This window comes from Vulpes lagopus, chromosome 22 (assembly GCF_018345385.1).
Source record: "Vulpes lagopus strain Blue_001 chromosome 22, ASM1834538v1, whole genome shotgun sequence".
NCBI classification, from domain to species: domain Eukaryota; kingdom Metazoa; phylum Chordata; class Mammalia; order Carnivora; family Canidae; genus Vulpes; species Vulpes lagopus.
In genome coordinates, this window is record NC_054845.1 from 14781634 (window position 1) to 14808217 (window position 26584).

At 41.9% G+C, this 26584-nt stretch overlaps 1 protein-coding gene across 3 annotated transcripts in view; it reads right to left on the bottom strand.

Annotated features, from left to right (window-relative positions):
• CMKLR2 (chemerin chemokine-like receptor 2) overlaps positions 1–26584 on the bottom strand; it is a 55389-nt gene that overhangs the window by 9133 nt on the left and 19672 nt on the right. For 2 of the 3 annotated variants that reach the window (XM_041737287.1, XM_041737285.1), the window contains one exon: positions 18879–18955. The gene's annotated coding sequence lies outside the window, so the exon portion shown is untranslated. Of the gene's footprint in view, positions 1–18878; positions 18956–23076; positions 23277–26584 lie in introns of those variants that run through there. The other variant, XM_041737286.1, reaches the window with a different exon arrangement.

The window sequence follows — 26584 nt, forward strand, 5'->3', positions numbered from 1 at the left end:
TGGACAGAGAAGACTCATTGGGAAAATGGCAACCACAAAGCCTCAGGGAGGTAAGGGAATTAGTTAGATGGATAATTATAGGCAATATTATAGGCAAGAATCTTCTGGGCAGAGGAACAGCCAATGCCTTATGGCAGACTGCTTCTAACATATTCCAGAAATAGTAAAAAGATGCCAGTATGAATAGGCAGTAGAATAGGGTGAGCAAAGTGAACAAGGGGAAGAGTAGAAGAAAAGAAGCAACAAGGATATGTGTGGGAGGCCATTGTAGGACTCTGGCTTTGTAGACATTTATAGACCATTGAAGGACTCTGGCTTTTACTCTAAGGGAAATGGGCTGCCACTGAAGGATTCTGAGCAGAGGAGAAAAGTAGTCTGTTTCTATTATGGAATGAATCCCTCTTTCTATGTTGAGAATGGACTGTTTTGGGTAGTGGTGGTGGTGGTAATGGCAGTGACAGTGGGGCAAGCAAGTATAGAAGCAGCAAGACCAATTAGATTATTGGAATAATCCCAGCCAGAAGTGAGGGTGGCTTGGATCAGAGTGGTAGCAAAATTAATGAGAAATGAATGAATTTGGGGCACCTGGGTGGCTCATGCAGTTGAGCATCTGCCTCTTGATTCCAACTCAGGTTGTGATCTCAGAGTCATGGGATTGAGCCCTTGGTTGGGCTCTGTGCTAAGCGTGGAGTCTGCTGGAGATTCTCTCCCTCTCCGCCCCCCCCACTCACATGCATGCATGTATTTCTCTCTCAAATAAATCAATAAATCTTTAAATAAAAAAGGAATGGACTGAATTCTTTTTTCGAAAAAATATTTTAGGGCAGCCCAGTGGCTCAGCAGTTTAGCTCTGCCTTTAGCCCAGGGCATGATCCTGGAGACCCCAGATCGAGTCCCACATCAGGCTCCCAGCATGGAGCCTGCTTCTCCCTCTGCCCCTGTCTCTGCCTCTCTCTCATGAATAAATAAATAAAATCTTTTAAAAAATATTTTATTTATCCATTCATGAGAGACACAGAGAGACAAAGACATACGCAGAGGGAGAAGCTGACTCCCTTGCAAGGAGCCCGATGTGGGGCTCAATCTCAGATCCGAGGATCATGCCCTGAGCCAAAGGCTCAACCACTGAGCCACCCAGGTGTCCCGGAATGGACTGAATTCTAATTTATATGTTGAAGATAGAATCGATAGCGAATCAGATGTGAAAGAGAAGAGTAGAAAATGACCCTCAGGCTTTGGGGCCTCCTGTATCAGAGTCTAAGGCCCTCTCCTATCCCTCGTGTCATTGGCTAGAATATAGATGCAGTGATGTGCTGTCTTGTACCATGTAGATGAGAAAAACACATGTTTTCATAAGATAGAAGAAGCTTGGATCTTCAGATGACCTCGTGGAGCACAGCTGCCCTACCTCTCTGGACTTCCTCCTTCTGGATTACTAAGTGAGAACATATTTGCCCTGCTATTCTTTTTAAGCTCTTGTTAAAGCAGCAGGACCTGTATCCTAACTACCTTAGTTTCTCTGGGCCTTCCCCCTAAGCACTGTGGTAGAGATTTGGCAGTGTTCATGTGCTGTGAAGAGATGCTGTAAGAAACCTTGAGGAAGGAGTTAGTCCTACCAAAGGAGATGACTTCTGGAGAGAAAGTGAGGACCTTCCCTTAAGGACAACAGAAAAAAGAAAGAAGCTGACCTTGTAATGGGGATCTCTCTACCTCAGCAAAAGTCATTTAAGGAACACCCTTTTCAACCATGGAGATCGAATATGAGGGAGTTTTGCAATTGACTATGATAAGCTGATAAGACTCGTACTTTTATAAAGAAATGAGGGGCAGATCTTGAATTATGACAATAGTAAACCTATATTAGAGATTAAACATCCTCTGCCCTCTATTTCAAATTTAAATGTCCCGGGGGCAGGTGACCATAACAGGTGCAGTTGTTCAGGTTGGGGAGACAATGGGATTTGAGGGAACCAAAGAGCAGCAAACTCGCTTTCAATGGACAGCAGCTACTCGGTCCTAGCCAATTGTTTTCATGTGGGAAATAAGGACTTAGTGTTGCCAGAGTTTTTGAAGAATGGCTGGATATCTATATTACTAATGTGAAAAGCTTCCAGCTTCTAAATTACTATTTCAGAACAAAACAGCTGCGGACCACATTCAGCCCATCTACAAATCTGTGACCTCTGGAGCAGGCCAACTCTTGAAAACTTTGAGCTTTTAACAGTGAAGGAGGAAACTGTACGTTAAAATAGAAATAGGAACTCTGAATTGGCCTCTGCAAATGATTTGCCCCTTGGTCCCAGGGAAGCAACCATGACTTAATGCTACTCAAGGCCTCCCCTGAGACCCTTACTTTAACTTTCTGCCAATTAATACAGCAGACTGTATTAATAGTGATGAGTTGGGACAAGGGAAAGGGAGAGGGACAAGCAGACTCCCATGCTGAGTGTGGAGCCTGACATGGGGCTCGATCTCACGACCAGTAAGACTGTGACCCAAGCCAAAATCACCAGTTGGATGCTCAACCAACTGAGCCATGCAGGCACCCCTAGAGATGACTTTTTAAACTTTTAACAATTGATATTCTGCTGTATCATCAATTGTGTCATGTTAAACTTATTTATCTGTGGTGGGATGAGAAAGAAAGGGTAAAAGGAGATGAAGAACAAAAACATGAGAAAATGTGTCCTCAGTTTAATCATGTGGATACACACGCACATACACGTGCATGCATATATACACATACACATATGGCTGTTGAGAAGTGAGGGAAGGATGGGAATCAGACGCAGTGGTGAAACTGGAGAAACATCTGGGCAATGGAAAATGAGCCTTGCGGGGCAGTCACCAGAAGTGGAGATGAATAGCAAGCAAATTAAGTCTTTAAACCCAGGCTTAAAGGAAACACTGTCATTTATTAAACAGACAGAGTCAAACCACGTTGGCTGGCAGTGACTTTCCACTGAGACCTCATACAGCTTTCTCAATTTGGAAATGCTTCGAAGAGCACAATAACAATGCCAGGATGAGACTTTTAGACTTGACTGAAGAGAGGAAAGAGCTACTGTATTTGCCTTAGACCATATGTGCTGCCGAAAGGCAAATAAATTATTCTGACTAAGATAAAGACTAGCAAAGATATACGTGACCATAACAGCTTTTGAGTAGCCACTTAAGTAAGCGCCAGGTTGCACTGTGTGTGTGAACATATGCAGGTTCACCCAAGTCTGTCAGAAATGCGTGAAAAATGCTCGCTGTGGAGCAAAGGTCAGAGGACCATCCCGAAGCCCATGGCTTGGTTTCCAAAGAATGTGAAGAGGCTTGTTTACCGCAGGGATTCAGATTCTGAGAGGACCCAAGTTATCACATTCCTAGGTTACATTTACCCAGATACTCAAGTAGCAAATGTATAGTCCTGGAGCACAGAACTATTTTCAAAAATTAAATAAATTGGTTTCTGATCTCTTCAGATTTAATAGATAGCAAAGCCTAAACTCTTTTCTGAATAAACAGATTTCACTGCAAGAGTCCTGGCAGAAAGTGTAGTGATAAATAGTCTGTAAAACCCAGATGATTTTGGGGGAAGGACATCTGGTAGAAATGTGTATCATTAAACTTTTAAATGTGGCTTTAAACTTTTAAACTTTTAAATGTGGTTTGGCTATAGAGGGAAACATTTTGTTTATCTACCTTGACAAAACACAAAGATTCCTTCTGGCAGAACATTTGGCGAATACAAAAGGGTTTAATTTAGCTCCATAGTGATAGTTAGACGGATTTTCATGGACCATTGCAAAAATGTACACCTAACAGAGTCTTGAGAAAATCTAATCTCTAATCAACTTGGAACAGAGAGAAGGATTTGATGTTGCTGATCCATTATCTATGAGGACCACCTATGTAGACCTCCCCATAAACCCTGGTAGAAAAAGAACTCAAGAGCTGAAGGTGCTTCCTGTGGAAATCTCAAGGGAACATGTATTTTGCTCCTGAATGAATGACAGGAAGGGGTAGAAAGAAATCGATAGACAGGACAGAGAAACTCTGGTGAAAACCACAGATCTGCGACCCAGCAAACTCTATTTTTCAAGGGCTGTCTTCTTAGGAAAGAGAGATACTTTGAAAAGAATGTGGGGGTGGGGTTGGGGGGTTGTTATTTGGAGGCATTGCTCAGTATTTTCCACTAGCTATCAAATATAAACTCTATACCACACCCCAGATTGTACTCAAGATGTTTGACACCAGCGGAATATTTTGCTGCCCTTTGGATGAATAATGTCTACTTGGAAGAGGTTGAAGTCCAGCAATGTTTTATAAAGATACTCTGTTGATTTGGTCAAGGGAAGCAAGGAGGCTTACACTGGAAGTAAAGGTTGGGTTGTTTCAGTGCTCTAGCAACCGGCTCCTGCTGTTTGGAAGGTGATAGAACAGTGATCATCACATTCTTCTCCCATCCCAAGCTCTGGCCTCGCATATCCATTAATAGAAAAGCACCTTGCCTATCTGTAGTTCCTATATCATTTATTACTTAATGTCAGACATTAAGATAAATAACAACAGTCCTTGGCATACAAGGAAGATGAAAGTATTCGGTTTGGCTCAAAGAGACGACAAGAAAAGGGAAGTGTTCTGGTAACCAAGTGCCTGAATGTCATGTTTAAGTATTTGGATTTTTATTCCATTGCCATTTGGGAGCAAATACAAATGTTTGTAGCAGGGAGTGACACCACTGAACCTTTGTTTTTGTAAAGATCATCTGGCAGCAGCGTGGGTGAATATTGCCATAATTGAAGTCAAAGATGGCAGGGCCTTCGGCATGAGAGTGAGAACAAAGATGAGGGAGACATCTTTGATAGACATTCATTTAGGAGATTAATAGAAGCTTTCAGGAAGTTTAGCTAAACTGTGTACAACCTTCACAATAACTTTTTTATTGAGTTGTCTTTCCACCTCAGATGGAAAAGCTAACTAATTTTAGACATACAAATGTTTTATTCACTTTTAAAGGCAGTGGGGTTGAAAGAAAGTTCTTCCTTTATGTGGAAAAAAAAAAAGCAACTGAATCAAGTAGAAATGAAATGATACCTATTTTCACTTTGTTGGGATCAAGGTTTTTTTATAAAAAGTACCTGCGGGCTGACTGGAAATCTAACCCCCAGGCTTCACTCAGACAGTTGTAGAGGACACAGCACCTATTTGCAAAGTCAACACCTACTTATGTTTCAGTTGCTTCAATGTTCCGCTCAGAAGTTAATGTCTGGATTTGTACAATCTGTATGGCTCTGTGGATTGCTGGGAGAAAACAGTGAATGATTAACCTTGGGTCAGGGAAAAACCTTCAGGCTTAATTTCTTTGCAAGACTTTAAGCTAATGGACACACAGGCATAACTGAAATATCCAGCAATAAAGTGGTCTATGGGCTCTGGAACCACAACGCCTATCTTCAGATCCCAGGCCCACCCCTTCCTGGCTGTGGAATCTTAGATAAATCACCTACCACCTCAAACCTCAGCTTCCTCACTTGTTAAATGGGTATATTAAGGGACACCTGGGTAGTTCAGCAGTTGAGTGTCTGCCTTTGGCTCAGGGCATGATCATGGGGTCCCGTGATCAAGTCCCATGTTGGGCTCCCCTCAGGGAGCCTGCTTCTCCCTCTCCCTATGTTTCTGCCTCTCTCTCTGTGTCTCTCATAAATAAATAAATAATCTTTTTTTGAAAAAAATGAGTATATTAACAGCACTAATTCATGGGGGTGCTGCAATGATCACGTAAGGGAATCCCTAAAAGCAGCTGGCTTAGCACCTGGTTACATAAAGCATGCTCAATAATTGTAGCTATTGATTATTTTGATTATTGCCAGTTCAGGACTAAATGCAGTAAACAATGGGGGTGTGTAGTAATAGAGGAGGACTTGTTTGTGTGTTACTTCATGAGAAGTGTGAGATTTTTTTTTAAGATTTTATTTATTTATTCATGAGAGACACAGAGAGACAGAGAGAGAGAGATAGGCAGAGACACAGAAGCAGAGACATAGGCAGAGGGAGAAGCAGGCTCCCCACAGGTTGCCCAATATGGGACTCGATCCCGGGACCCCGGGATCACAACCTGAGCCAAACGCAGGCACTAAACCACTGGCCACCCAGGCATCCTAAGTGTGAGAAAATTTTAAGCAGAAATTTAAAAACTTGTTTGGGGGGTGGTGCCTGCATGGCTCAGTTGGTTAAGTATCCGACTCTTGATTTCAGCTCAGGTCATGATCTCAGGGGGCCTGCTTAAGATCTCCCTCTCCCTCTTCCTCTCTTTCTCAAAAAAAAAAAAAATCAATAAATTAAATTAAACAAAAACTTGTTTTGGGGGCACCTGGCTGGCTCGGTCAGAGGAGTAAGTGGTCCTTGGTCTCAGGATCATGAGTTCAAGCCCCATGATGGGTATAGAGATTACTTAAATAAATAAAACTTTTAGAAGTATAAGTAAATAAATAAAAACTTGTTTTGTTTTGGGCGCCTGAGGGGCTGAGTCAGTTAAGTGTCTGCCTTTGGCTATGGCATGATCTCAGGGTCCTGGGAGCCTGAGCCCCACATTCCCCACATCTGGCTCCCTGCTCAGCAGGGAGTCTGCTTCTCCTCTGCCTCTGCCTCTACCCACTGCTTGTGTGTGCTCTCTCTCTCTCAAATAAATAAAATCTTTAAAAAATATATTAAGTCTGTATTGTATGGAGTTCACACATTGTTAGATGCCTGCCTTTTGAAGGTGTTTGCATTGGGTGCTCCCTGTGTCTAGCCCTCAGATGCCATTATTATTTCTATATCTGGCCAAGAATAGTGAAAAGATGGAACACCGTAGAACATTATATTCCTCTTCTCTCTCTCTTTTTTTTTTGGTTAGAGTTTATTTATTTATCTGAGAGAGAGAGAGAGAGAGCAGGGGGAGGGGCAGAGGGAGAAGTAGACTCCCTGCTGAGCAGGGAGCCAGACTCAGGACTCAATTCCAGGGCTCTGAGATTTTGACCTGAGCTGAGGGCAGATAATTAACCAACTGAGCCACCCAGGTGCCCCTACTTCTCTCTTCTACATATGCTACTTAAAACTTAAATATGTTACTTATTTACTTTTGAATAAGGATACAGCCTACATCTTTTTTTTTTTTCTTTTTTCTTTTTCTTTTTAATTGTAAGCTCTATGCTCAACGTGGGGCTTGGATTCATGACTTCGTGATCAAGAGTCGAGATCAAGACTCACATGCTCTACCAACTGAGCCAGCCAGGCACCCCAACATAGTCTAGGTCTTTATCTCACTTCTTTCCAAGTTTTATTCAGAAGCTAGGAGAATCACCACCATCAATGATATAATGTTTCAAAGCCTTGGTCCATAGCAAAGAGAAATCCCCAAATGAGTATTTCCTTGAAAAGGGATTTTTCAAGCAATTTTTTAGGAGAAAGAATGTGGGTACTGAACTTGAAAACATCGATGACACAGGACTTGTGTAACTTTATTTCTGTAGGGCATATGACTAGACACTGCTGGAGACCCAAATTTTCCCAATTTATGTTTTGGATAGTTTCATTCGTATAATGGTTGACACTAAAACTAAACTTTTTAATGTCTTCTGGCAGGGTTATGTCTCCTGAAGAACTGATTTTGGAAGCAGGAGTCACAATAGGGCACCCCACAGATTACATGACTTCTCATAAATACATACCATAGCACCCATGGTTTAAATTCAGAAAAGTCAAGGGCACACAGTGTTAAGTCTATGCAGCCTCCATAACATACCTGTTTTCTAATTCATCATTATTTGGCAATGAAGATGTTTTGCTTCTCTCCCCCCCCCCCCTTTTTTAAGATCTTGTTTATTTATTCAAGAGAGACACAGAAAGGCAGAGACACAGCAAAAGGAGAAGCAGGCTCCATGCAGGGACCCTGATGCGGGACTCGATCCCAGCACCCTGGGATCACAACCTGAGCAGAAGGCAAATGCTCAACCACCAAGCCACTCAGGCACCCTGACCGTTTTGCTTCTCAATCACATAATGTCAATGACATTTCTAAGGGGAATACCTGGTTTAGGGTGGAAACTGAAAGGGCAGCCATTGGATTCTTATTTTAATTTATATTAAGATACTTCCTTTGTTAAGGAGAGTGATACCTGAGGTGCCTGGTTGGCTCAGTTGGGTAAGCAGCAGACTCAGTTTCCGCCCAGGCCATGATCTCAAGGGTGGGAAGATGGAGCCTTCTTCAGGCTGGGAGCCAGGAGTCTGCTTGAGATTCTCTCCCTCTGCCCCTCTCCCCAGTCACATACTCTCATTCTCTCTCTTTCTAAAATAAATAAATAAATCTTTAAAAAAAAAAAAAAAGGAGAGAGAAGGCTATTCCCTTAAAGGACAAAGAACAAGTCAGAGGACCTCCAGAATACACTGAAGTTGTAGCCACTTCACAAAACAGTACCATTTATCATTCAGAGAAGTAGCAAGTGAACTTGGTCAAAGAGGTGGAAGGGAAACTTGTTTTGGTTGCAACAGTCTTGTTTTTTCAACACAGCAGCAAATATGTAGGGGGTGGAGGGAAGGGCAACAATTCTAGAACTTCCTCCCATTCATGTAAGATTACGCCTGACAATATTTTTTTACCTTTCTTCTCCCCCGGGAGGACATAGGAGGGGGTGTGGGATAAAATGTAGTCACAGAAGATAAAATAAAGCATAAGTTGAAAGTCTTGCCAGTCGATCATTATCAAGCAGTTGGGTGCCAAAACCATTATTTTGATGGTTTAGAGCCATGTCAGGAACATTTAAAATTATTCGATGGTAATGAAAACAAAGCTGGCAGCCTCAGCTCTGCTTTGTCATGGTCAATCTGTATTAGAGGTAGTTTGTTGAGGTCAGCAAAGCAGATTTTGAGAAGACCACTGGAAAGTGAAAGCCGTGTAAAAGGAACAACTCAGGAGACCGAGGGTACTTGAAGTTATGTCTTTTTTGGAGTGTTTGAAGGAAAGCATTGAGAAAGGAAAACTGATGGAGTCTGATAGCTGTCTTCGGATACTTGGAGATGAGGAAAAAGTGAGACATTTATTCTCTATGTTTCCCATGTTGGAACTAGGGCAAAAAATGTTGGCATAACAGCCAGGAAAATTTTGGCTTAGTAGAAACAAGAATTTTGGCTTAGTAGAAACAAGAATCTAACGGAGAATGTTAAAAACCTACCAGCCAACAAATGGAGCAAACAGATGCATTCCTCACTGAGTGAGCACCGAGGGGGTTCAGGCACAGCCGGCATGGCTGCGGGGTGGGGAGAAGTCCAGAAGGCACTGATGCTTGGGCAAAGAAGGGGGTCTTCATCTTTTAAGAGCAAGAATCTATGACAACTGTTTTTGAGATTTTTTTTTGAGCCCTTATTTTTCTATCTGTTGATTAGGAAACCAAAGATGAAGACAATTGCAGAACTTGGAAAAACCATTCAGCTGGCAAGCTGGCATGGTTAGAATTCTTATCCAAATGTCTGAATGCACATATTCTTAACCTTTAGGCACCCAAGGCACAAGGATCCTTTCTCAAGCAGTAAAGATTCTGAGAATGACACTGACTTTGGAGAATAAGTCTGCTTTCCTTTCCTAGAGCTGTACCTGTGGCTACATGAAAAAACAAAAGGAAACAAAAAATGACACACTCTTCCCTACAAACAAGGATTACTAGATAGAAGGGAGGCGAGAATGACGTAAGAAGTAGTTTGGGTTCTTTCTTAGACTCCTCTCACCACTCACCACCTGCCACCCCCACCTCTATGCCCAGTGGACCAGCCTATGAGCACAAGTTGTACTCTGAGCTCCCGTCACAGATGCATATTAATCCTGTGTCATAGGCCCCCATTTACCCAGAACCTATTCTGTTCTTGGGGCTGATTCTGACCCTGCTATTAAAGTCCTTGCAAGATGTGGAAAAGTGAAGAACTAAACTGTCTGACCAGGAACCTAAACCAACTCCCATGTAGTTCCATGGCAGCTGGATTTCTGAGAACATTCAGGCAAGTGCATAATTCTTCACTGCTGCATGGCAGGCAAAGTCTCTCTTGGTGAACTGGACCACATATGAACCTGGAGGACTGAATTTACCTGGCTTCTCCTTTCCTCCTGGATTCACTGGAATTACTTCTTGGCTTCCTAAGGGCAAGGGCACTTTCAAATGGTACCTACCCATGTCCTAGCTTACCACTTCAGGCATAAGACATGGATGAGAGAGAAGAAAATCAAAAAAAGGGGAAGAAAATTTTTAACCCAGTTTCTACTTCTGATCAAAGCCCTACAAACCTCACTGTGAGGCTCCATTTTGTCCAAGCCTTTGAAAGGAAGCAGGTTGATATGGAAACAGTGTTCCACAGAGGTTACCATGACCCACTGTCACATCTCAAGTTTTCCCCCATGCACTTCTGTTTCTTTGTTTTTATGTTTTCTTTTTAAAGAGATTTTATTTATTTGAGAGTGAGCATGAGTGCGTGGAGGGATAAGGAGAGGTGAGAATCTCAAGCAGATTCTATGCTGACTGCAAAGCTGGACTTGAGCTGGGGCTAGATCTCATAACCTGAGATCGCAACCTGAGCCAACCTCAAGAGTCAGACACTTGGGGATCCCTGGGTGGCTCAGTGGTTTAGCACCTGCCTTCAGCCCAGGGCGTGATCCTGGAGTCCCAGGATTGAGTCCCGCATCCTTGCATGGAGCCTCCTTCTCTCTCTGTATCTCTCATGAATAAATAATAAAATAAAATCTTAAAAAAAAAAAAAAGAGTCAGGCACTTAACTGACAGAGCCACCAAAGAGCCCCTTTATTTTTTATTTTTTAAAGATTTTATTTTTAAGTAACCTCTACACCCAACGTGAGGCTCAAACTCATGACCCCAAGATCAAGAGCCACACGCTCTACCAGTTGAGCCAGCCAGGTGCCCCTCAGTCTGTTTCTTATTAAAATAAATGTGAGCCATTTTGCCTTAATATACCACTGTGGATAGTTTATGATCTATCTCCAAACATCTGGACATCTGACTAAACATCTAAGGATTCTGTTATGACTTACAATTATAGTAATAATTTACTACTATCCCAGCCATGGGAGTATTTCCTTATTCTTTATCTCTTTAGTCTACCCAAGAGTTCAGTTGCATGATGTAGGGCCAAGATTAGAGTAAGGTAAGTGAGGCAGGGTCATATAAGAGCTGGGCTGGATTCCGACTTCACTTCAAATTTCGATTTTTTTTGCTCAGCAGATGTTTGCATTCATTGTGATTAATGGCATTTTTGGTACTTGTTAGAATGTTGTGTCAATTGCTTCATCCTAGCGTTGGCCTTGCCATAACACTTGACCCCATTTAAGTCCACAGGTACCAAGTAGTCTTGGTGTTGAATGTGTTGAAAAAGCATTAGAACTGGGATGCCCAGGTGGCTCAGCGGTTGGGCATTGCTTTCAGCTCAGGGCATGATCCTGGAGTCCCGGGATCGAGTCCTATGTCAGGTTCCCTGCATGGAGCCTGCTTCTCCCTCTGCCTCTGCCTCTGTCTCTCTCTCTGTGTCTCTCATGAATAAACAAAATCTTTTTTTAAAAAAAGCATTGGAACTAAGGAGAGATGGTCTTAAGTCTTAGTTCTATATGTTACTAGCTGCAGAGCTCTGAATGAGTCACCTCACTTGGGACCCCAGAGGTCTCATTTGGAAAATACAGGTGATATTTAACTTTAAATTTTTATGAGAAATGCAAAGATGGCAGGACATTGTCTTCTAGCTCTTTTACTATTCTCTATGCCTCCAAGAAGCACCAAATCTGGTGTTTTGCACAGAGTGGGCATTCAAAAAATGTCTTCTAGTAAATGTTTTTTTGCACATTGAAACAAAATTATATACCAAGGTCCAAAACGAAAAGCTCACATAAATTAGAAACATTCTGCAAATAAAAGTGAAACCTCCCCAAACAAGAATATTGTCCCTCCTTCATTCTTCCCAGAAAAAAAAAAAAAAAAAAAAGAATTTGAAATCACTGCTCTCTGATTTATTTAATTATGGCAAATTCTTGTTGCCTCTTTTTTTTCCGGGAAATATTATATTCAAATATTTCAGGTTTTGAGTGAAGCAAACTTGTGTAATAGTCCAGCCCTCAGGGAATTCTTTCCATCTAAAGATACTAGTACCACCCGAATGAGTCAGATTTCATAAAATGTAACATCTGTGAGAAAAGGTTATAAACATGCAGTGGTGCCCAAAGCGGCTGTAGAACTGCCGGAGAAATAGAATCTCTACTTCCTAACTAGTTCTTCACTTTTAAGTTTGTATAACTAGAAGGTAAGGAGAGAGAGCATTTATATTTTCCCCTCTTCTTTCCTTGACTAAGAAAGAAAGAAAAAAATGAAAGAAAAGAGAAAGGAGGGAAGGGAGGAATATCAGATCCTGGTTCAGTAGTAAAACATAGGACTATATTTTAAGAGCTTTCTTTTATCCTTAGTTCATTTTATAATAGGCATCTTTTCCATTTACGTATTGTTCACAGTGGTAGAAATGAAAGGAAGAACCACTTCTGAGGTCTCATCACTATATTATTTTGTAAGTTGGTTCTGGACACAGTAAAATAAAATAATAAAATAATTTGCATGTATTTAATATATTTCTTTCATCTTTGATAGGACTCACCTTGTCCGAGAAACAGAGGTCAGGTACTTGAGGAAAAGAAAAGGGATCTTGTGAAGGTCATTAAGTACAATGGTTCAGGAGAAAGAATAGACATATGCATATATCTGCACTACTCCTATTGTCTCAGTACTTTGGATGACTCAAAAGCCAAGTGCTTCACCAGGTACTCAAATCAGAAAAATGTCTTGGCACCTATATAAACCCCATAATATATCTTCAGAGAAACATAATATAAGCAGTTTATTTCCTGGCAAGGAATTTGGAAGGAACCCGGTAACGAGCCACTTGATACATTAAAAATACTTAAATTCTACTTTTAGACCAGGTTCCTGTATCTTTTCTGCTCATCATAGATTTCCTCTAACAAGGCAAAGTTAGATAAACCATTTTAAGCCTAAAGTCCAATTACAGAAAGTTACTAAAAGCAGAAAAACCATGGCAATTCTAAGTTCATCTTTAAAACTACCATGCAGAATCATATTAATAGTAACCCTAGAATGCCTGAGACACCTTAGTGTTGCTTGCATTCAAGATAATCAAGTTTTGCAGGTACCAAAAAGAGATATTCAGAACAGCCTTCCTACTACTTCTAACAAAATCTAATTCCACCATACTGACCTGGAAAATAAGACTTCAAGGTAGTATCCAGAACGTTCATTAGAAATTACCTGTCTTCTCTCATTTCAGAATTTACTTGTTAAGCAACACCTGCTTTGAACTTTATGCCAGTTACTATACAAAACAAATCATCTTCTGACAGGCTTTTCTAGCTGGTAATGTGCTTAGGCAGCAATTACAGGCCTTAATTTTTTTTTTTTCCCAAGACGGATTTGGTATGCCTACATCAAAGATACAGGAGATGGGCTAGGGCAGCCCCAGTGGTGCAGCGGTTTAGCACCACCTGCAGCTCAGGGCATGATCCTGGAGTCCTGGGATCGAGTCCCACGTCAGGCTCTCTGCATGGAGCCTGCTTCTCCCTCTGCCTGTGTCTCTGCCTCTCTCTCTCTCTCTCTCTGCATCTCTATGAATAAATACAATCTTAAAAAAAAATTTTTTTTAATCTATAAAAAAAAAAAGAGATGGGCTAATGGCTTATTCAGTGTCTTTTTATCATCCAAGAGAAGGGAATGGATGTGGTCCACTTGGGCAGCGTCCCAATCAACCACCTCCACTCACATTTCCACCATGTGTACCATTCACCAAAGGCACTGTGATTAGTGTCCTGAGGCAACTTGTCCTGACATGTGGGCATGCTAACTTTCTGCACCAGTGTAAGACTTTTCCTTGACCATAAGCTCTAGGTGAGTCAACAAAGGGATGTGACTACTTGAAAAAGAGGGAAAAAAGGTGAATTTGCCCTAGAGGTGTTTTAATAGAATTAAGGGAGTGTTTGTCCAATTCCGCTTGAACTGGTCAGGTTGCACATGGGGGTATTATATTGTTTTCTGAGAATTACAGTCTCAGAGAAACAATGATAAACTTGAGCACGTCCAGAAAAGAAAGAACAGGACAGAGAGAAAGCTTAAAACTACATCATGTGACGAATGCTAAATGAATTGGTGGAAGCTATTTATTTTAAAAAAGAAAGAACAGGATAACTTTTTTTCCTCTTTCATTCTTTCTTTTTTTTTTTTTTTTGTAATGGGGCTCAAACTCTGAGATCAAGAATCACAGGCTCTTCCGATTGAGTCAGCCAGGTGCCTGAGGGCAGGATAACTTTTTTCAAATGGTTCAAGGTCTGGTATGCAGATGAGGGAACTTTTATCTGACCAGAGGAAAAAACTAAGGATATGAGAAAAAGACATCTTAGCTCAGCATAAGGCAAAACTTTCCAAAGATTATAGTTGTTAAAAATTGGCGTTTATGCATTTAAAAAATATTTATCAAAAAACATTTTAGAAAATATTTATTGAGCATCTACTATGTGTTCTAGGCCCTGAAGAAACAGTAGTGAATAGTGGTAAATAAAACCCATGGAGCTTTCATTCTAATGCAAAGCTGTGTCAGATGATGGCACCTCCCATACTTGGAGGTGTTTAATGAGGCAGTCACAAATTGAGGGTCTTGTAGGAGGAAACCAGGATTTTTTTTTTTTTAAGATTTTATTTATTTATTCATTAGAGACACAGAGAGAGGCAGAGACACAGACAGAGGGAGAAGCAGGCTCCATGCAGGGAGTCCGACGTGGGACTCGATCCCAGGACCACAGGATCATATCCTAAGCCAAAGGTAGACGCTCAGCCACTGAGCCATCCAGGCATCCCAGAAACCAGGAATTAAGTGTGACCAGGCTTGATAATGTCTAAAGTATTGCCAACCCTGAAATTATAATGTTACACCTGATAGTTTGATGGCTTTCCTATCCATTGATCAGGATGTACAGTCCTGTCTGTGGCTTGGCCATAATCTCCTACCCATCAATGTATATATGTAGGGCTGCCTTCACTAGGTGTCTGTGGAGGGATGGGGTGCCATGAAGGATAAATGTATGGCAAGTAATGTACCATGAAGGGAAACAATTTTCCTATGCCTCATTTTCACCCCCAAAGATACAGCACAGCCATTTCTATTTGTTTTCATCTTTTTCAACTTGCCATTGCCAGCTGGGGAAGGGGACTTCTTTCCTTACAAACCAATTTCTATTTTTTAATCTCTCTGAAAGAAGGTGAAGTTAGTGTGGCCAAAGATCATAGAATTATTGGGGCACCTGAGTGGCTCAGCCGGTTAAGTGCCAGACTTTTTATTTTGATTTTGGCTCAGGTCATACACAGTCTCACGGTCGTGGGAACGAGCCCTGCATTGGGCTCTGTGCTTAGGGGGGAGTCTGCTTGAGATTCTCTTTCTCCCTCTCCCTCTGGCCCTCCCCCCGCTCACACAGGAGCATGTGTGTGCTCTCTCTCTAAAATAAATATATAAATCTTTAAGAATCATAGAATCCATAGTCTCTTAAAGTGAAATTAAATGTCAGAGAGAATTTAATCTAGTCCCGTCAGTTTACACATGAGAAAAAAAAAGAGTTAGTAGAATACTTATAAATACCTGAATATGGAGTGGTGGAGGTATAAAAAAAAATCCCTTTATACCTAAGACAGAAGCACTAATAATTACTAGGCTTTTAGGCAGAGTATCTACTTTGGGCCAAGAAAGTTTTATGAAGAATCATGCAGAACTTCTAGAAATTACAAAGTTAATACTGAAATTTATTTTATTGGATGCATAAAATTGTAGCTTAGACTCAGTCAAAGGGAGAATGTAAACTAGAAGCTATATCTGAAGGGGGTACCTAAAATGTAGCATAGACAGTGAGATGGAAAATAGTAAAGAAAGGCTAAAAAATAAAGGACAGAGACAAACAGTCTAATGTATTATCAAATCAGCATGGCAGGAGGGAATAAAGCCTTGTGCTAATCAGGTGGTTAAAAATAGGACCACAATCAAACTCTAGTTTGTATGTGGGTGCTTTGATCATCAAAAAATAGGATAATAAAATAACATCCATAATATTCCTGATCAGGACAGAGGATGAGTGACTTGAGGACCATTCAATCTGGCGATTCTCAGAGGTACCCAATGTCTTCCTGAGAAGACAGGGACACCTATTGTTTTGCCCTGATAGCATTCACAGGCCCCTCTGTCTTCAATCTAGGAAGAAGGGTCATGTTTGGAAACAGGATCCCTTTGGTCTTCCCCAAATATGGAACAACTCTTTAAGAGGATAAAATTGGAAGCCAAAAACTCATTCTAGAAGGAAACCAGGGGATCCCTGGGTGGCGCAGCGGTTTGGCGCCTGCCTTTGGCCCAGGGCGCGATCCTGGAGACCCGGGATCGAATCCCACATCGGGCTCCCGGTGCATGGAGCCTGCTTCTCCCTCCGCCTGTGTCTCTGCCTCTCTCTCTCTCTCTGTGACTATCATAAATAAATAAAAAATTTAAAAAAAAAATTAGAAGGAAACCAGGACCATGATTCTAAGACCTTTTGTAAAACTATGAAATTTTTCATACTGATCACGTTGCTGTTATCTACTACACTCCTCTAGTGACTAACAGTGAGACTTAGGTAAAAAGGTAAAAGGTAAAAATTAATGTTTGTGGAGTAAAGAATATGGCAGTTGGAGAGATGAACAACAAGAGAAGCGGGCAGAGTCAGCTCCTGAGGGAAAGAGAGGTGTCTGAGTTCCTGGAGCCCCTCATGTAGGAAAGAAAACAGAAGCTGCTTCCAGCCTGGCTCTGAGGCAGAGTAGCAGAAAAAGACAAGTGGGATTCTCCACCAACACAGTCTATAGGACTCCCTGCGACTTAGGATACATATTCAAATGTGAAATGACAGTGTATGTAGATCCTCCCTGAGAGCTCAAAAGCAGAGTGGAGTTATGTTTCTGGCAATATGGTACTCTACGTATTCTTGAAACACTTTTCACTACAAAACCTCTAAAAACACTGGACTAAACATAAAAAATCATCTTCTTAAATGTATGGCTGAGCTGGAAGGAAAGTAAGGAAAATTCTTGGTGGCCTGCACTGAAATGGAGGGATCAGGAATGCAGAGAAACATCAAAGCTGTAGGCTGTGTCATGGCTCATGCAACCTTTCCTTTGTTGTTACCATCATGCAAAGCTCTGAAGGTATAATGTAAGATCTGGAAATTTCCTTAAATGCCTGGAACCAATAAATCTCCTTGTTTTCGATGAGGGGCACTATATGTACGTTGGGGGCACATTTTCAACTCTGCCTTAGCCTTCATTTTCTGCTTGCAGAACCCTCAAGGTCATCCAAAGGGAAAGCTTAGGGCCTTTGCATGGCTTTCCTGGCAATGCCCAGGACCCTGGGCATGAGCACAGCTCTAGACTTAAATGTCATCTTCTTGATTGTCAGGTAGAAATGAGAGCTTTTCAAAGCCTCTCTATGTGTGTCCTTCCTCAGTCTTTCTTTTAAAGCTTTTGGTTACAGGCGCCTGGGTGGTTCATTTGGCCAAGAGTCTGACTCTTGGTTTTGGCTCAGGTCATGATGTCAGGGTCCTGGGATTGAGCCCCATGTCAGGCTCTCTGCTCAGCGGGGAGTCTGCTTTCTCCATCTCCCTCCCCCTTCACCTCTCCCTTTACGCCCTCTCTTGCTCTCTTAAATAAATGAATAAATAAATCTTTTTTAAAAAAATAAAGCTTTTAGTTAGTCTAATGCTTTCTCTCAACTGGAATCCATCTCCTCAGGCAGCTGCAAAGCTAAGTAACTGCCTGTTATTATTTTTGACAAATGCTATGGGGAAAAAGCTTTTCACTGTAGGTGAGCTGACTTAGGTCAACTATAGATAGTCTTCCAAGTGAGGCTTTCCAGGGAGCCACCAGACAGGTCACATAATTCTCTGGGAAGGAAGCTTTTAAGGAGTCCCACAACTACTTTCTGTTCCTGTCAGTTGCTACCAGGCTGCTGGTCTTCACTGAGAATGCGGGTTGTTAGTTTTCAAGAATACTGCAAAGCAGGATAAGACAGGGTTAAGTTACAGATGCCACACAGCTCATTTCTTTTGCTGAGATTGAGCCTTTTTTAAAAAAGATTTATTTATTTTGAGAGAGAGAGAACTAGCGTGGGGGTGGGGAACAAGGGGTAGGAGGAGAGGGGGAAGCAGACTGAGCAGGGAACCTGACTTGGGGCTCAATCCCAGGACCCTGAGACCATGACCTGAGTCAAAAGCAGATGCTTAATTGACTGAGCCACTCAGGCGCCCCTGAGTTGAGCCATTTTTGTTTGTTTTTAATGAACACTCCCAGATTGTTGCAAGCCTTTGGATAAATATCAGAGTTCTGAAAAAGTTGACTCAGACCATTTTGCCAGTTTCTTGTTGCTTTGTGGAGGACAGAGTTTTCTGAGGTCCCTACTCTGTTAGTTTTGCTCATGTCACTTTGATGGGGAGTTTGAATAGGCATATTTTGTGCATTTGGCAACCACATAGTGTTGCCAAATAGCATGGTGTTCTTTAAAAACTTAGGCTTAAAGGGGCCTAGGTTAAGGATCGACTCTTGGTTTCAGCTCATGTCATGATGTCATGGCCATGAGATCAAACCCTGAATCGGGCTCTGTGCTCAGCTCAGAATCTGCTTGAGATTCCGTATCTTCCTCTACCTCTCCTGCTTGTGCTCTCTCTCTCTAAAGTAAATAAATAAACCTTAAAAAAAGGTTAAAAATTAGGCTTATTAAGTTTAAGTATACTAATATAGCCCACTTACCAGTTAAAAGCTATGGAAACATGTATATTCTTTCCACCGCCTTCTTCTCCTTCATAAACTTGCTTTAGTTGTAGAGACTATAAAAGTGAATGAATCAATAAGTGAGTGAACCGATCAATCAATCAATGAATCAATCAATCAAATTTGTGATTCAAGGATCCAGTACAGGGATTGAACACAATAAATATCCAGGGAATGGGGCTGAATCAAAAAGCATATTGGCTTCGAATAGGCAAAACTGACCAATTCTCTACTGTATTTTATCTTCCACATAAGACTAAATCTTTAGCTTAATATTTATCTCACATAAATTTGTAACTTTGGGATGCCTGGGTGGCTCAACAGTTAAGCATCTGCCTTCAGCTCAGGTCATAATCCTGGAGTTCTGGGATCAAGTCCCATGTCGGGATCCCTGCATGGAGCCTGCTTCTCCCTCTGCCTCTGTCTCTACCTCTCTTTCTGTGTCTCTCATGAATAAATAAAATCTTTAAAAAAAAAATAAAATTGTAACTTTTATGTTAACAATTTTCCTTCCTTTTTTTTTTTTTTTTTTTAAGTTTTATTGAGAGAGACACAGGCAGATGGAAAAGCAGGCCACATAGGGAGCCCGGCGTGGGACTCAGTCCTGGAACTCGGGGATTACACCCTGAGCCCAAGGTGGATGCTCAACCTCTGAGCCACCCAAGCGTCCTGATTTTCCCACTTCCTTTAATGTTTACAGGCCATATCTTGGTTTGGGTGGAAAATGCATACTATAAAATAGTTTTAGCAGTAAATTCTTTCAATAAAGGAAAGGAAAAAAGGATAGAGGAGGGATGAGGAAAAGAAGGAGAAAGAAGAAGGTACTCTTGTCCCTTGTCAAAGCAGTGGCCACTGACAAATTTTGAAAGTATTTGACTAATATATAGCAGAAATAATTATTTTCCATCAGAAAAATTATAACTAGCTCAATTGAAGGACATTAGTTAAAGAAGCTTGTCTGGAAATAATCTGAAAAGATCTTTGTGTCTCATGTCTTCCTTAATTTGTTATAATGAATGAGTCATAATATTTTAAGAGGATTAGAGCTGCTTATAATGAGTGCTACATTTAAAGGACTAAAGAAGCTTTAGTAACAATATCATATAATATGATTAGGGTACAACATAATATGATGGGACAAGATAATATGATTCTTTCATTTCCTGTTTTCACTAGCAAATTACAGAAAACAAACAAACAAACAAACCACAAAGCACCTTTTTGTTTCATTCTTTGCTAGGGAAGAAAATATGAAGGTTAAGTATTATCTGGCTATGTATATACACTCACACATGCACAAATACTGAGTTAACTTGATTTTATAAATGTGTAATAAATTTGGTGTCAAAAACCATTTTATCTCTTTACTTTTCTATGACTCTCCTTTATTAATAATGAATATAAAAGCAGGCCTTCAATGACTATTCTAGCAAAGATAGTCCACATCTTTGAAAATTGTTTTATCTATATTAATACTTAAAATCATCGAATTAAAAGCAAATCATATTTTCTTCAGTTCTTGTGATATCAAAGTCACAAGACTCAAATTTGAAAAACACTGAAAAATAGGAAGGTTCTTCACAACATCAGACCTGTTGTTTAGTCTTTGTCAAGGAAAACGCATAGAAGGGTCGTTCCAAGGGCACCTGGGTGGCTCAGGGGTTGAACATCTGTCTTTGGCTTAGGTTGTGATCTCAGGGTCCTGGGATTGAGTCAGGCATCAGCCTCTCCACAGGGAGTCTGCTTCTCCCTCTGTCTATGTCTCTGCCTCTCTCTGTGTGTCTCTCAAGAATGAATAAATAAAAATCTTTTTTTTTAATAATTTTTTTTTTTTTAAAAAAAAGGGTAGTTCCAGATTAAAAGAGAGAAGAGGGACACCTGACTGGCTGTGGGTAGAACATACAACCCTTGATCTGGGGTCATGAGTTCAAGACCCACATTATGTGTAGAGCTTTCTTTTCTTTTTTTTTTCTTTTTTAAAGATTTTATCTATTTATTTGAGAGACAGAGAGCACAAGCAAGAACAGGAGTAGAGGGGAGGGGCAGAGAGAGAGATGGAGAAGCAGTCTCCCCACTGAGCAAGAAGCCTGACTCAGGGCTCGATCCCAGGACCCTGAGATCATGACCTGAGGGGAAGGCAAATGCTTAACAGACTGAACCACCCAGGTGCCCCTAGAGCTTTCTTAAAAAATAAAAATTAAAAAGGCCAAAAAAATGTAATCTGTGACGATTAATTAATGTTGATTTTTTTTTGCATTTATCTCTTTAAGTTTTTTTTTTTTTTTTTTAGGGATGCCTGGGTGGCTCAGCGGTTGAGCACCTGCCTTTGGCTCAAGGTATGATCCCGGGGTCTGGGATGGACTCCTGCCTGGGGCTCCCCACAGGGAACCTGCTTCTCCCTCTGATTGTGTCTCTGCCCCTCTCTTTCTGTGTCTTTCATGAATAAATAAAATATTTAATAAATAAACTGTCTCTGAGTTTTCTTCTAGAAGAACTCAGTCTGTGACATGAGATGGGTATCAGATAACCTCTAAATGAGGAACTTTTCTTTAAAAGTTTTTTTTTTTTTTTTTTTTTTTAAAGTTTTGTTTTCTTTAAAACTGCCAATGTCATCAAAGACAAAGAAAGGCCACGGGAATGTTCCAGATTAAAACAGACTAAAGACACATGACAACTAAATGTAATATATGATGTTGGGCTGCATCCTATACTAGAGAAAAATAAAAGGCCAAAAAGAACATTACTGAATCAATTGACAGAACTGGAATGTGGATTAGAGATTGGCTAAAAGTATTGCATCGACTTAAAATTTTCTTAGATTATTAAGTATGCAGCAATTATGCAGAAGTATGTCCTTGCTCTTAGGAAATAGACACTAAAATATACAAGGACAAGGGAGCATGAGGTATGTAACTTCCTCTCAAATGATTCAGAAAAACTACATACACACATACAGAGACAGAATATAAATGCAAATGGAACAAAATTTTAACAGTTGGTGAATAGAGGTAAAAGTGATTTGAGAGGATTCTTTGAATTTTTCTTGTAACTCTTTTGCAATGATATAATCTTCAAATAATAAATTGAAAATATATAAATAATTACAGGTCAACCAGATATGGCAAAATGTTAATAATCAATCTAGATTATAAGTATGTAATTATTCTCTGCAATATTCTTTCAATTTTTCTGAATGTTTGAAATTCTTCATAATAAAAAGTTGAAAAAGGGGATCCCTGGGTGGCTCAGCAGTTTAGCGCCTGCCTCTGGCCCAGGGCCTGATCCTGGAGACCCGGGATCGGGTCCCACGTCCAGCTCCCTGCATGGAGCCTGCTTCTCCCTCTGCCTGTGTCTCTGCCTCTCTCTCTCTATCATGAATAAATAAATAAAATCTTTTAAAAATAAAAATAAAAAGTTGAAAAAAATACAAGCCAGGGTATTTGCTATATCTCAACTTTTCAAGGCTTGCGGGACTTTATCTTTTGGAGCACTGTGCCCTGATTTCAGGTAGGGGCCACAAATTAAATGGGTACTTTATCTGCGATTAAGTGAGAGAACACGTATTAGCATACCAATTAGACCCTGAAAGTTCTCTGCTCTCTAAAGCAGAACTCTTTAAATCATTAATTATTTACCTCCTCTCTCTAAGAAACTCCATTAGATGTAAGCTGAGTACCAAAACTTTATCTTTTTAAAATTCTCTGCTATATCCTTAGTTGCTAGAACAATTCCCAGAACATTGCATATGCCCAAGAAACACCTGTTGAAAGAACAAGTGAGGAAGATCTTCAATAAATATAGACATTGCTATACGTCAATAATTTTACCTACTAAACATCAACTCCTGTCATTATGGTCAAAAATGAAATTTGGCTTTACTCTTTTTTGCTTTCTTTCTCTTTCTTATTGCACGTTGGGAGCATCAGAATTCTGGAATTACTTCAGCAACCAAATAGTTTATCTAGATAAACCTGAGTCAAGCAATACTTTGAGGTAGTGCTGCTGGGCTCCTGGAGGGAGCAGCAGAGCCTTGAGAAAGCAAGCCCGTTAAGGCACAAAGTAGAGAGTGACCTTGAAGGACGTGTAGCCGCTACTGCTACTGCTGCTGCTGCTGCTGCTGCTGCTGCTGCTGCTGCTGCTGCTACTGCTGCTGGGGACCTTGGAAGGGAGGACTCACCGCACAGGGTAGAGCAGACTTGACTCCGGGAGAACCGCTGTCCTACCACATGCAGAGGAATGAAGCCAGCCAGCGATAGGAAGCCAGGCGTCAGGGACTATAGCTTATTTATTGGCCAAGCACCGACACTCACTCAGTAAGACCAAAAACAAATAAAGCTGCAGGAACCGGATCAGCCAGGAGTCAGAATGTAGAAATCATGGCTTGGAGCGAGAATCAAGAGGAACCCAAACAGATGTGGAATAGCAGTAGCCTGGCCATCAGTTTTGTCTAATTTGGATGTTTGCCACATGGAGCTGGGTGGAAGTGTTAACCACAAAACAACAGCCTTCCCATGCTCAAGTCCTCCTGGCAAACCACTGGGGCTTGCTGATGGTGCTAGTGGCTAACAGTCCCAGCTGGCAAGTGTCATCCAGGGACGCACGGCTGCTGTTGTCTCTGGGCACCCTTCATAGTCTACTGGACTATACTGTCCTTACTATTTCTACTCCCAGCTCAGGGTTAGAGCAAATGGAGCAAAGTATAACCACGAGCCTCCAATTTTTCATCTTTATCCCCCTATCCAATCCCCACCTTCTCATTTTCAAATCTGGAAAAGCTGCTTGCTCCCTAGGCAAATAGCATTTAAAACAGTTTGTTTAAATTTGTAATTAGTTTTTTACCTTGAATAATAATAAAAAAATGATTCTTTTAACTAACGGACACAGCAAATATCTCAAGTGTTTTCAAGGTGACATCCTATCATACTGCTCAAAAAAATACACACACATACCCCTCAACCTCTTGACACACTTAAGTGGAACATGAGAATTAAAATCACTACAGTAGTCTTAATACAGAAGTATAGTGTAAGATAGGATTTGTGATATGTAGGTGTCCTGAAAAATATTACTTAGGGTTGTTGTGGTTCTTTTAAGATTTTTGAAAAATTTTTAAGTCTTTGCTACCCCCAGCATGGGGCTTGAACTCACAACCCCAAGATCAAGAGTCACCTATTCTTCTGACTCAGCCAGCCAAGCCCCCCTATGGTTGGGTTTTATTTCAGATATTTTACCCATTTACAGTGACAGTACTACATAATATTTCTTCCTTTCTTTTTTCTTTGATCTATTTCATTAGAAAATACTCAGCCTATTGGCCTATAAAAGAACTTGACTAAAGATATCACCAGTGTGGCCAAAAGCAGACTAAATTAGTATGCCAGCAAAGTAAAGGCAGTAAAACATTAAAAGGTTTAACTTCCATGGATTAGTGTATAATTTTGCAATAAGAAAATTCTGGGGGGGGGGGGGAGGAACCTATTTTACTTTCATTAATTTATGAGTTTGGTTTAGTATATATACATACATTTTTATGTTGAATTATGTATGATAAAGGAGATCATAATTGTTTCAGTATTTAGGGCCTGTCAGGAAAAATTGTGAAGGATACTGAAATGGGAAGACAGATTCTGAGTATCCTGGTGTGTCTTTTCAGGTTCTCTGTTACTGCATGAATATTTCACAGTTGCACACATTGTTGACAACTTATACTAACACAAATGATCTTTGTCCATAGTAATATGAACTGTGTCTAGTGGAATGCAATAGATTATTGCCTGTGAAGTACTAACCAGTTTTGCCAATTTTGCAACTGTTTATAAACTCATTTCAACATTCCTGATGGCCTATATGTGTATGATTTTTTTTTAAAGATTTTATTTATTTATTCATGAGAGAGAGAGAGAGAGAGAGGCAGAGGGAGAAGCAGGCTCCATGCAGGGAGCCCGATGTGGGACTTGATCCCGGGACTCCAGGATCAGGCCCTGAGCCAATGGCAGGCACTAAACCACCGAGCCACCCAGGGATCCCCTATATGTATGATTTTTAATTCTCTCTTTTAAAAAATATTTTATTTATTTATTCATGGGAGACAGTGAGAGGGAGAGAGAGAGAGGCAGAGACACAGGCAGAGGGAGAAGCAGGCTCCCTTTGGGGAGCCTGATGTGGGACTTGACCCTGGGACCCCGGGGATCACCACCTGAGCCAAAGGCAGACACTCAACTAGAGCCACCTGGCACCCCTTGAATTCTCCTTTTAACCAGTGGTAACAGCTTACTGATTCTATCATTCACTAATGAGTTAAATAAAACCTTTGAGACATGTTAATTTTATATTCATCCATGAGTCACGATTCGTTTGTTTAAAAAATTATCTTGGGGCACCTGGGTGGCTCAGTTGTTTAAGCATGTGACTTCTGCTCAGGTTACGATTTCAGGGTCCTGGCACTGAGACCTGACAGGCCGGCTGGGTAACGGGGGCTCCAAGATGGCGGACCTCCCCGCCAGCTTCACTGCGGCCTCCGGTCACCACCAGGAGACTGAAGTCTTCCACCCAGGAACTTCCCAATTGGGAGCTGTCCATCGGGGGCTTCTCCCACCCCCTGACCTCCATACCTTACCTAATACGGACACAAGCCTATGTCCTGCCTCAACCCCATGGAAGGACCCTGCCAAGTCCCTCCCAGCGCGACCTCCACGGCTCACTCTCTCTCTTTCTCCACCCCCCCCCCCCCCCCGCCAGTCGTGGAACCTCGCCCGAGGGTGCGTGCAATAAAGTTTATCTCGGATCCGCTTGGATCCGCTTGCCTCGTAGCCTCTCTTCTTACCACCGTCGGCACGCCGAAACCCGCGAGGTAGGTCGGCCCTTGCCGGCACAGAGGCTCCCTCCTCCTCACCGGGACGCAACCTCCGCCGCCACCCCGGGAAGGCTTCCTTCACCACCGCGTGTGGCCAGTGCTCCCTGGCCCCTGACCCACTTCCGGGTTGCCCGGTCCTAGCCGCGGCCGCGCCTGGGCCAGCCCCCGGCCACCTGGCGGCCCCGTCAGCCCCACGGAATCGGGAGACGTCCTCGTTCCACGGGAACTACTGTCCCTCCGGTGACTCAGTGCACGGACGAGAGGACGCTCGCTCTCCTCCGTAACCTGAGTCGGTCAGTGAAGGGGACCACGGGAGCCTCCCAGTCCAAATTCGACTCCGAAACGCCCTGGGCTGCCTTCTGGCCAACATCCGTACAATTGGACCAGGACGGACGTAGGCGACGCCTCATACATTACTGTACGGTTGCTCGGCCTCAATACAAATTAGACAACCAATCGCAATGGCCTCCCGAGGGCACATTTGACTATCAGGGGCTCACAGATGTCGGCAGTCTGTGCAGGCGTCAGGGCAAGTGGTCCGAAATTCCCTGTGTCCAAGCTTTCTGGACCCTATGGTCTCGACCGTCCTCGTGCTCCCAGTGTTCAACTCTCAGGTCCTCCTTGCTCGCGCCCCTGCCCCACTCGGCGCTCTTCCCCTACCGCACCCGCGGAACCACACTCTCCTCTTCAGGCCTCTCTTTCTGAACCGCCGAAAACCTTTCTGTACCCCCTTCTCGAGCTCCCGCCTTACACCCTCCTCTTATCAGCTCCCTCCTCGACCCCCGGCGCCCCCTGAGCCCTCCGGGGAATCGGCGACCCCGGCACCCCTGCA